The 13043-nt window shown below is 34.3% G+C and overlaps 1 pseudogene; it reads right to left on the bottom strand.

Annotated features, from left to right (window-relative positions):
• The window catches only part of LOC116648349, a 66781-nt pseudogene extending 60217 nt beyond the window's left edge, over nt 1–6564 (bottom strand).
• Between the last annotated feature and the right edge of the window lie 6479 nt (nt 6565–13043).

Genomic DNA, 13043 nt, shown 5'->3' with positions numbered 1-13043 from the left:
GAGGGTCAAGGTCATGTTATAGAAAATGATAATGGAAGATATTACTGTGTCTAGGTTACTTGTTGTTTGGTTTTGTGATTTTTTGTGTGCATTCTTTTTTTTTTTTTAGCATATTTGTGTTCTTTGCATACTTCATCATATTTGATAGCATATAGTACTTTGTATAAAAAATAGTGGAGTTTGAAGTAGACTACTACCTTGCTTTTATTTTTTCCAAAGAATGTGATTTTTTTTCTTATGTGTGCCAGATAAAGGGAGAGGATGATCTGACAGATTTTTGCCAAATTTTTATTTTCTTGGGGCCTGGCAGCAGCTTTAAAGACACTAAACTCTGTGAGTTCATTTTGCTTTATAATCTCAAGTTACTTGCTTTTTTCCTCAGCAAAATTCAGGCATGGTTGTAGGGGAGAATAATTGTAATGCTGTACAAAAAAAATTGCATTTAGGAGTCTTTCAGACTCGAATCCATTACTGCCTGTCCTTTCCTTTGCCAGTGGCTCACGTGTCTCTTTGTCTTTTGCAAGGCTTCTCTTTTACCTGACATCATGTTTGCCCACTAAGTTTGCCTTAAGTTGCTGATTACCTATGAAAGTCTCTTCTCTCTGGAAACCAGTTTATCAAGAATTGTTTTTGTGTGTGTGTCCACTGCTTTTGACAGTCCTATTCATAAGAATGTTTTTTTATTTTATCTGGATTTTTCTTGGTGTTACCACATGAGTGAATGTCTTTTGTACCCTTCTCCATTTGAATCATAAGAAAAACCTGTTTACTCAGTTTTAACGTGACAAAATTTTCAAAAGATAGACGCAAACTTGCAGAAAAGACATTTTTTTTCTTGTCAAACCCCTTCCACCTTCTAAATCTCCAGAATTTATTTTTCTTACTGTTTTAGACAGAAAGAATAGTCTATATATATTTATTTTTCTCACAAATAAATCAATTAACATATTTTAATTACTTCTCACATAATTAAACATGCAAAGTAATCTCTGCTTGGTCATGACATTCAAGATTACAATTTATTTTATAATATGACTTACCAGAACAAAGATAAAATAATATATGAGCAGTTGACTTGGGTTGATGCTATATAACCATAGGAGTGCCTGGAAGGTACTCTTTCCATATTAAAAAAGATTTAAAAAATACTAGGTTGCTCCCTGAATAGATTTAACTTGCAGGATTTCTAATTTATTTGATTGCAGAACCCAATTTTGTAGAGTTTTGGGAAACCAGTGTTCTCAGAAAACACTTTGAAAAATATTCTATGTGAATTCTGAGGATGGAAAAATACTTTAGAGATAAAGTCCTCAGCAGGAATTCCCAAACAAAGCAGAACTTCAGGTAAGCCTTAAGAAGGTAGGAAGATCGGAAGAGATGGAAGAGAGAGGTGATGACAATTCCAGATAAATTTTGTGGGAGGTGGAGCAGCTGAGGAAGAGGGAGCAGGTGTAGCAGTAAGAGCCTGGACTTGGGAATTGGGTTCAGTTGGATCGGATGCAAGTTTTGTCACTGAATTGGTTTGATGACCCAAGCAATTTAAATTCACTGAGACTGAGTTTTTGTTCTGTGATATTGGCAGTGCCATTCTCCTCCCAGGCTGTCATATGGTTTAAATTAGATCTCAGTGTTAGGTTAGAGCAAATGGTAGCATGCCGGGACACTCAAAAATGTTAGTTTTCTTCTTTCCCCAGTGAAGCAAAAGAAACAAAATATGAGAAAGTGGAAATTAAACAGGAGGTGAAATTAGTTTAAGAATTGTTATTCCTTTGTTTAGAATGTTTTGCTACTATTACTTATGTCCGAATCCTTATGACCACTGACATATTACAGTAAGAACAAGCCATTCTTTTTCTCAAATCTGCAACATTACTCTAATTATGTCCCTCCTCTATCAAGTATTCTTCCAGAACAAATATTGATGATGCTTAAATTCTGATATATAACCTGAATTGAACCCTGTCTACTCTACAAGGAATACATACCTTAAACCAAACCTAGTGCTTTGGTTAATTCCTGATCACTTTCACCTAAATTGCACTTCCTGTTTATTCTCCTCTTTACAGCAGTCTTATTGCTTATACCCCCTGATTCTCCATCTCCTCTCAAATTCTTCACTTACCTGAATTGATCCTTTTACCTCCGCTGGGTGAGTTTACCCACTCTTTTGGTTTCAGCCATACAATGATCTCTCCAAAATTCATGTTTCAGTCATCAGCTTTTAAGTTTCATACCTAACTTTCCAATTTATACCAGAAATCTCCAGCTGCAAAACAGAGGGGGCACTTCACATGTGCATATTCTAAATTTATGATCCACAATCTTCCTTTCCCTCTGTATCCAAGTCAAGACCTGATTCTAGTCCACCTTATTGAATAGCAGCATTACCCACCAGTAGCTCAAGCTAGAATGCTGGAAATCATTCATAACTTTCCTCTTTTACTCCTATCTTTGCTATCCACACACTTCCCTCCTGCTAAGTATGAAGTCCTTTTGATTCTACTATCTCAACATTTCTTGAATTTAGTCATTTGAAGAAGGATGTGAAATTGCATGAAGGAAAAGATTTACTGGTAATATCTCAAGTTCTTCACCACATTGAAGACTCTAGTTTTCCATTTTGAAGGCTCAGAGACGTTGTCAGTAATCAGAGTCAGCAAACCACGAGAAACTGACTTGGTTAGACAAAAAGAGGAACTAAGGAGTGGGATGGACCATTAATAAATTCACAATGAGAAAATACTTATGCCTCTTTTCCCCCTTGCACTCTTTGGATATCTTCTTTTGTTATTTATTTTTTCCCTTTAGGGGTATTCATAACATTATTTCTAATAATGTACTCATATCATAACAAAGCTGAACATGCTAGTAAGGGCAGGCTGCCTAATTCTACATCCTATTGGCAGACTCAGGAGTGATTATTTTGTCATATTCAAGTTATTATTCAAGCTAGTGGGTTTTGATCAAATTCTTCCACTATGTGTTACTTTCATAATTTAAATATCAAAGAGCAATCTATTTTTCCTGATTTAATAGGATTTTTCAGACAGCATGCCATGTACTTACATTTCACAATAATTTTATAACACCACTGCTATCTGATTTTTATACAACTTCCAGTCAGATCTCCCTATGAAAAATCTTGCCACTCTCCAACTCTTTTTTTCCTCTGCCACCGGGGTGAACTTTCTAAACTGCAATTCTGCCCTCATGATGTCCTACTGCAACCTCTTTAATTGCTTTCTGTCACCTTCATGATAAAGTCTGTCTTGATTAGAATGCCACAAGGGCCCTTTGGGATCAGCCCTTTGTCATCTCTCCCATCCCCACTCACAGATGTGTGTTTTTCCTCACTAAAACATGTACAGACTGCCACAAATGTTTCATTTCATCTTTGCCTCTGGTCCTTTCAATGCAATAACTCTTTTTGGTTTGAATGCCCTGATCTCTTAAGAGAGAGAGTTCAGCTCATCCTTAAGGACTCCCTCCAGAGGTTTCTCTTATAGAAAACTCTTCTTGACTCCTGATTCCCTGATATCTCTGGACCGCCTATATGATGTTGCATGTAAGTCTGTTGATTTATTTCTCTTTCATGCAGTCCTCTTATTAGTATCTGACTCCCTGGCGAGATTCTTGAGAGCACGGACTTGGCTTTAGGCTTGTGGTCACCCTACTGTTTATACGATGCCGAACATACAGCAAGCACGTGATAAATGTTTACTGAATAAATGATTTAAGTACCTGGTTAATCATTCAACAAATAAATAAAATAAATCACTCATATCTTTGTCCTTCTAAGTAGGAGTTTGTTTTCCCTAACTATGAGCCTGCCTCCAGAAATAATGTCTTATATCCCTTTTGTATCTTTGACAGTGCCTAGCAGAGTGTTGACCATGTAGTAAATGCTCAAGAAATCATTTCCAGTGGATAGGTTATTATTTCACATTGTATAGTTTACTTAGTTAACATTTTTGTAGTTGTGCATATATATTCAATTTATACTATGTTTCTAACGTTAGTAATAAAAACATAAACATATCCAAAATGAATATAAACCTGAAAGAATGTTCTTTTTTTTTTTTTTTTAAAGATTTTATTTATTTATTTAAAGAGAAAGCACAAGCAGGAGGAGGGGCAGAGGAAGAGAATCCCAAGCAGACTCCCCACTGAGCACTGAGCACAACTCGTGACTCAATCTCATGACCCTGAGATCATGACCTGAGCCAAAATCAAGAGTCAGATGCTTAACGGACTGAGCCACCCAGACGCCCCAGAATGTTCTTAATTAAGTAGTGGCTATTTTTCATGATAGAGGCCCATGAACTGCATCAAGTATTCTACACCATTGAAGTCATACCTTTTTCGCACATGCTCTCTTTGTTCAATAGGGAAGAACACTTACCAAATTCATAAATGATTTTTGATAGTAAAATCCCCTAGGTAACTATTACTTTAAGTTAAGCTTTATATTTTGATGAAAGGTCAGACATATGAGATATTTGTATGAGACGGAAACTGTGGGATGAAATCTTGCTTACAAAATTCAAATGCACTTTATCAGTGAATTCGAAGGAGCTTATTTAAAAATGAAACTCTTAGAAAGCAAGATGAGATTGTAAATAGTTGTTTCTTATTTTGCAGTAAAAATAAGATAGGACAAAATAAGTGGCTTTAGATCAAATACACAAAAACTTGCTTGCCAGGATGGAATGCCTCTTTGATAATTTGCATTTTTTTCTGTTGGTGCCATATTATCACAAATGTGGTGGCTTAAAACAACAAATTTATTATCTCACAGTTTATATAAGTCAAGAGTCTTGGTGGGTTGACTGGGTTCCCTGCTTAGGGTCTCTGAATGGTGAAGTCAAGGTGCTATCAGGCATTCCTTACTGAAGACTCTGGGGAAGAATTCATTTGCAAGCTCATTCTGGGTGTTGGCGGAACTCAGGTCCTGGCAGTTGTAGGACCAAGGTCCCGTTTCCTTGCTGGCTTTCAGCCAGGCTTTGCTTATGGAGGATGCCCATATTCCTTTTCAAGCTTTCTATATTTCCTACAATGGTGGTTCAAGTTCCTCTCACACTTTGAAACTCTCTGACTTCCCTTCTGTTACATATGTCTTGCGTGCAGCTAGAGAAAGTTCTTTGCTTTGAAGAGGTCATGTGATTAGATTCGGCCCACCTGGATAATCCAGGATGATCTCTCAATTTTGAGATCCACATACTTAATTACATCTACAAATCCCCTCTTGCACTGTAATGAAACCATTTACAGATTCCAGAGATTAAGGTGTGGACATCTTCAGGCAGCGATTTTTCTTACCAAATAATCTGTGATTTTTGAATGGGAGTAGAAAGCTTAGCCTCAACCCGAACTCTCTTAGGGCTTGGGAGATTTGGTGATAGAGCCAGTGAATTATCTCAATTAATTTTTTTTGAGGAATATGTATTTAACTTTAATCCATCATTTTTATTAATATTTCCACTTAAGTACTTAGATTTATAAATTTTTCAAAAGACTTTATTTATTTATTTCAGAGAGAGAGAGAGAGCATGAGTCGGGGGTGGAGGGACACAAGCAGGCTCCCTGCTTAGCATGGGGCTTGAAACCAGGACCCTGGGATCATGACCTGAGCTAAAGGCAGATGCTTAACTGACTGAGCCGTTAGATTTGTAGATTTTTAGTGCTGAGACCAAGAATTTCAATAAGTTATATCCATATGTAATTATTTTCAATAAAAATAGTTAAATTTTAATATTATACATTTAACAGGATCAATTGAATCAGTCTAAAATATAGTTCACCGAGACTCACTTCGAAATGCAAGGTAGTACTGAAGTAGCCAGAAAAAGAGCTAGCACCAAAACATGTGGAGAGATAGGGATCTGAACATCCTTGACTCAACAGATTGTATTCACATCATTGAGAGCTGGTTCGAGTTCTTCTGAGAAACTTGTGGGTTTCCAGAGAAGAGATGGGATTATATGGCAAATCTCTCTTTGAGATAAATTTTGCTAAAGAAACAAAAGTTTGAAAATCTCTGAAGGGAACAATTAATCTAAATTTTTTTTGATACATGTTTTTCATAAGTTGTAACTTAAAACACTGGGCAGTATTTGAATATAGAAAAATGATAAACAATCTACAGATTTTTACAGTGTTCAGTCTTTTTTTTAAAGATTTTATTTATTTATTTGACAGAGAGAGAGAGAGCAAGAGAGCACATGCAGGGGGAGCAGCAGAGGGAGAGGGAGAAGCAGGATCTCGGCTGAGCAGGGAGCCCGATGCGGGGCTAGATCGCAGGACCCCAGGATCATGACCGGAGCCGAAGGCAGTCTCTTAACCAACTGAGCCACCCAGGTGCCCCCTACAATGTTTAGTCTTAAGGGAATCAAAGATAGGTGATAAATTTATGTTGTAATTTGGTGGGAATCATATATGTGAAAATAATCCAGCAGGAACTGCTAACATCCTTTTCTTACCATTTGTCCGTCCTTTTAAGTAAAACTTGGCCATGATGTAGCATGCCTCCGACAGGCTATACATGGTTGGTTTACCCGCTTTCATGTTTTAACCTCGGAGGGCTAACCTCTGCCACTTAGCACATTGGGAGCCTTTCAGAATCATCCAGGCTAGGAATCACTGAAAACAGCATGTTGGGGATGATTTGGGTTATTAAATATAAACTTGATTTTGATATTTTTATTGGAAATGTGTGTCAGACCTTTCACACTGTGCTACCACGGACCTATGATGAAGTGGGACAATACCACTGTTCTTCTATTATTTCCAAAGCTTGCAGAGTATTGCTAAGTGTGAATGTAACATTTTCTTAGTCAAGAGGGGCCAAACTGAAATTAGATAAATTGTTATTAAAGGCTATAAGGAGTGTAATCAAGTACCTTCAGTTAACAGTAGCACAGGACAGGAAATACCGGATCACAAATGCCAAATATTCTTTCAAGTTTTCTTGGAAAACTTGCTGGTTAATATTCAATATTTTACAATTCCCATTACATAGAAAACTTGAAGTAAGGCCTTTAATTTTTATTAAATGGACCCAAACCTAAGGAACAAAGAGATAATAAAGGAAGCAAGAAAGAAAAAGAAACAACATGAAATATTGTCCCTCTAAGATAACTTTATTAATAAATTATACTTTGCTCATGTATGTCCAGCTTTATGCATTAAGATTATGTTTATTTTATACTAACATGAAAGCTGAAAATATGACCTCATTCTTTATATTTATTACAATGCATGTTTATGGAAATACCTTTTTATGTTTATTGACCACTTGTATTTCTTCTTTTGTGATAGATCTATCCAATTGCCTATTTTTCTACTGGGCACTTGTTCTTTCCTTACATATTTGTATGATCTTTTGATTTATTGGGGTTATTAGCTTTTATCTGTGACACATATAACAAATGCTTTTTACCAGGAGCTTGTCTTTCAGTTTTATTTATGGGGTTTTACACTGAATAAATACCATAATCTTATTTATTCATTTCTAGCTTTTCAATTATGCTCAAGAAGACCTTTTTATCATAATATTTAAAAATCTTCACATATTTACTTCTACTTCTATGTCTTCATATTTTACATATAAATATTCAGTCTATCTGGATATTATTTTGGTGTTGGAGATGTATTTTCTAAAATAGCATAACTAAAGACTATTAATGAAATATATTGACAAAGTTATCATTTCCTTTTAATCTAACATGATGACTTACTGTAGACTAAAATTTGTATATTCTTGAATCTGCTTCTTGACTTTATTTATTGATCTATTTTCATATTATGAGCCAAGAACATACTCTTTTGATTAATTAGTTTTCTACTTTAAATAAATGATAGAGCTTATCACCTATTATTTAAGCTAAAATTTCAGAAATTTCCTGACTTTCTTTCACTTTTATTCTTTTGCATAAATTTAATCTGTATTTTTAAGGTCTATCAGTATTAGATTGATATTATAACTGGAATTATCTTAAATTTTTAGATTTATTTTGGGGATAATTGAGTCCCTTCTTTAGTCCTCCCATCTTTCTGAGAAACACCCCACTTTCTACTGGTAGATGTTTTTCCATACATATATTACTATACCATATGTCTACCCAGGTCATATCTATTTGATTTAGAATAGGTCTACTAGCAACTACTTTTGTAAAGAAATCTAAAAATACTTTTATTATTTTTAACCTCTGCATTTAACAGAATTTTCTCTATATCTCAATAATTCTGTTAGTTCTTGAAACCAAATACTTTATTAATTATTAAGTTATAATCTAGGTGCTACCTGTTGATGATTAATTTTATACAATGAACTCCTTCAAACTTATAGTCCAGGAAGATTTATATTTCTACTATTGCTCTTTATATTGTGAATCTGGTCTTCCCTCTTCTTCAAGAAAACTTGTATCTGTATATTAGCTTTTCATTGCCTGTAACCCTTCATTAATGTCTTCTCCATAATGGCTTCCACATTGTTCTTACTTTCCTCTCTATGTGTGAGATTTTCTCAATGCCATTCTCCTCATCATTGATCCAAATTTTGGCACTATTGATTTTACTTTTTATTTCTTGTATGTCATTTTATGCCATTATAGTTTTTCTGTTTTTAAAATCATCTCATATTTCACTACATTCTGTTTTAAAACATTACGTAGTAGGATTCAGACCACCTCCACACAATTTTTTTCACATATCACAGAAAATATTGATTTGTATTTCCCCTTTAACTATATTTTAAATATTTTCATAAATGCTTTCTTAGTTCTTCAGAGGAAAAAAATTACCTGGATAAATACATGTGTTATAACCATGTAGTAAAAGCAACAATATATTCTAAAAGAATGGAAGATGATGATCTTTCATTATAATGTGTACTGATAATGCAATAGTACTCAATTAAATAGATATAAATGAATCAAAGCTTCTTAAACATATCACCCTTTTCTCCCACACATCTATCAAAATGTCAGTTAAACTTCAGAATCTATATTTAGTTCACAGAAAATAATGAGTTGTTATAATTATATCTAGCATAATTCATTCACCTACATGGAACATTTTACCAGAAAGGCAGAAATCGTCACATTCCCTGGCTGGTTACATTGACATCATGCCTCAAGCTTAGAATCTGCCATAAAGAAACCATCTTATAGAGTACTTGTGTACTTTAATCAAAGTAAGTAGCCTTTTTATAAAATTTAACATACAGAAATAAAATTACATGCGTTATCTCATTTGACTTACTCTTGAAAAAACCAGAGTGGCCCTTATTACCATTTTTATCAACCCTGTTTGTGATGGTTAATTTTATAGGTGAACTTGACGTGGCCATAGGTTGCTCAGATATATGGTTAGGTATTATTTCAGTATGTCTCTGTGAGTGTGTTTCTGGAAGAGATTAGCATTTGAATCTGTACACTGAGTTTAAGCAGACTGTTCCCCACTGTGGGTGGGCATCATGCACTGAGGGACTGAATAGAACAAATAGATGGGGGAAAGTAGAATTCTGTCTTTCTGCTTGAATGCCTGAGCTGGAACATTGGTATTGCACCCTTGGACAGCTGCTTACAACATAGGTGCTCCTGGTTCTTAGGTCTTCAGACTTGGACTAGAAATATACTACTAGCTTTCCTGGGTCTCCAACTTGCAGGTGATAGATCGTGGGACTTCTCAGCCTCCATAATCACATGAACTAATTCCTTACAATAAATCTCTTTATATATCTATGGCTATGTTTGTCTGTCTATCATCTATCTATCTATCTATCTATCTATCTATCTATCTATCTACCTGCTTACCTATATATCTATATCTTTCTATTTATAAATCATATATATATATTCCTGTTTCTCTGGAGAACCATGACTAACACTCTATTTTTCAGATGATGAAAGATAGGCTCAAATTGTATGTATCCTAGGGAACTCAGCTAGTTTAGAGATGACATTAGTGCTCAAACAAATGTCTTTAGACTCTGAAATAATGACCCCTTCCATTGTAGTAGGTGCTTCTCAATAAAGGTGATGCTCCCAGCTTTTATAAGTCATGAAAGATTACATTTTTTATAGATGGAGAGAAAATATATTTGAGCAAATGCACCAACACTCTGTCCCTTATGACTAAATATTCTATTTTCTCTGTAGGCAGCTGAAATTGGAGACTATAGCAAAGTAGAAAAATAACTGGATCCCAAAAAAACTTAAACCTTGGCTTCATCAGTCCCATGCTTTAACTAACTGAAATAAGTAACAGCTAGTAGTATCTTGGTGTTTTGACCCATCAAAAAAGTGGAGAATAAGACAGTTATGCCTAGTTAGATTTAAAAATTGCATTTGCTTTTATATCATTTTTTTGTTCTATGTCATTTGGAATTCCTCCCTTTAAAATATAAATCCTTATAGGGAAAAGTTGGTTACTGTCAGAGCTAAAACATTGAGTTTACAGAGCTCAAATTTGAGTTACTACCCTTCTAAACTCTTCAGTAAAAGTTTTCCATAAGGTCTAACTCAAACAAAAATGTAAATACTTTCCACAGTGAATCCTAATTTCTGACCTAAATGCAATTCACAGAACTCTCTGAAGCTTTTGTTCTTAAAAGACTCAGGCTAGGGTCAGCTGACATGGAAAGCAATCCAACAGGGCAAGGACAGCTAAAAATGATTATATTAAAACTGACAGGGAGACACAATGAAAAACAAACCAGAAACCTTGAAATGTCTTGGGAGTACTTTTCTAAGTTCTAAAACCAAATTATCTTTTACTCTTTAAGGAAAATTAAACATGAGTTATTTATGTAATGTTTTACATTTTGTTTTTTGAAATGCTTGTAAAATAATTTTGTGTTCTAAAGTGGAGTATTTAAATGACCATATGGAAAACTTGGTCATCCAAACATAAACCACTAAAATATACCAGCAACTGAGGTAAATTAATTTGACTTTAATTGGTTAAATTAGTATTGATTTTCCTTTCTAAGTTAAAATCATTGATTAAAGGAGGTAATGCAATTTCTTAGAAAAGCCTGAGGAAATTAGGATTCTAAGGCAAAATCACACATACCAGACAATTTGGATTCATTTTCCTGAAGTTGTTGGCTTTCTAATGCTTACTATTCTAGAATTTCCTTGTTTGATTTCCAGAATAAAAATAAACTGTTTTCCAGTTAAAATCAGGTTCTAAATAAAGAGTTGCTAGGCTCATGGTGGAAAAAAGAAAACTGTGTCTGTTGGGCTAGATGACTTTATCTATCACTGAAGTGTATCTACATAGGCACAGGTATGTATATTAACATTTATATGTCTCTATCTATGTTATACTGTATATAAGGCGTGTGTATACTGTATGTAGGCGTGTGTGTGTGTGTATAATGTTAAGATATGTTAAGACATCTAAGAATTTTTCCCAAGTATTTCCAAAGAGTAGAGAATGTTTCCCATCATAGTACTTTTTTTCAGTGACTATAGGTGGGTGAGTTATTATAGTCATCCTTTACACCATGCCCCCTGGCTTATCTTCCTGGAGCCCCTCAAAGTACATCCTAGCAGCACCTTACTTACAGTATTACATCAGTAATAATGATTAATGCATGACAAACTATGCAGTAATTTTTTAAAAGATCTATTTATTTGAGAAAGAGAGAGTGAGCAGGAAGAGGGGCAGAGGGAGGTAGAGAATATCAAGCAGACCCCGCACTGAGCCTGGAGCCTTAGACCGGTCTCCATCTCACAACCTTGAGATCATGACCTAAGCTGAAATGAAGAGTCTGGTGCTTAACTGACTGAGTCACAGGTGCTCCAGATAATCTGTACTTTTTGTGAGTTTTCCAGGTGATTAGTATGTATCCAGCTCAACAGCTGACTATAGACAAAAGTATGGGCTTTACTACTTTAGAGGAAGATGTATCATTAAAACTTACTGAAGAATCAAATCTCAGAATCTAACACAAATTCAAGAAGTTTTCAAGGAATAACATCTAATAAATAGTTCCAGAATCCAAACCAGAAAAGTTGTAGGTAAATTCATCACAATTTTAAAGAACAGAAGCAGGTTTTTATAAACTATTTTATAAACACAGAAAATCATATAAGCGCTTTTAGATTCATTTTTATACAGTTATTAAAATCTTATCAAATTTCAGTAGTTTCCTCTTTAACTCATATTTGATAAATAGCTACATTCCTATAGAAATAAATTTAAAGGATAAAAATAAAAATGTTCATCCTTGATAGCAAGAAAGATTTCAAATTTTCTAAAAAAAAAATAAACAAGAAATGTGTAGGACTCTATGAAGAAAATATATACTATGCTGAATGATAAAAAGACTAATATAATGGGGACTTTTAAAAGTAGAGTGGTGGTTGCCAGGGGGCTGAGGGGTGGAGGAAATGGGAAGATGTTGGTCAGAGTATAAACGTTCACAAAGATGAATAAGTTCTGGGGAGCTAATGTACAAAATGGTGATTATGGTTAATAATACTATATTGCATACTTGAAATTTGCTGAAAGAGTCAATCTTAAATGGTCTCACCACACACAAAGAAGTGGTATGTGTGTGAGGTGATGGATATGTTAATTTACAATATATATGTATATTAAATCATCACATTGCACACCTTTAAAAATCACATTGTACAACGTATAAATATACAATTTTTAATTTTCAATCATACTTCAATAAAGATGGAAAAAATTTAAATGAAATAAATTATTTTTAAAAGTAGACATGGGAAGAAAATTAGAACAATATTAGCCAATATAAAACTGCAAGAAAGGGGCACCTGGCCAGCTTAGTTGGTAAAGCATACTCTTGATCTCGGGATTGTGAGTTCAAGCCCCGTGTTGAGTGTAGAGATTACTTAAAAATAAAATCTTTAAAAAAGAAAGTGCAAGAAATTACAAACTCCAGATTATCAACATTTGTGTTATTGACAAGAATAAACAATATCATGGGACAGAAAAGAGAGTCTGAAACAAGATTAGGTAAATAATTCGAGTTGCTACAATTTAGAAATTTATAAATAATAAAC

The sequence above is a fragment of the Phoca vitulina genome, unplaced genomic scaffold, assembly GCF_004348235.1.
Source record: "Phoca vitulina isolate PV1807 unplaced genomic scaffold, GSC_HSeal_1.0 scaffold43, whole genome shotgun sequence".
NCBI classification, from domain to species: domain Eukaryota; kingdom Metazoa; phylum Chordata; class Mammalia; order Carnivora; family Phocidae; genus Phoca; species Phoca vitulina.
The sequence above is the reverse complement of the archived record's forward strand: the minus strand, read 5'-3'. Positions and strand labels throughout refer to the sequence as shown.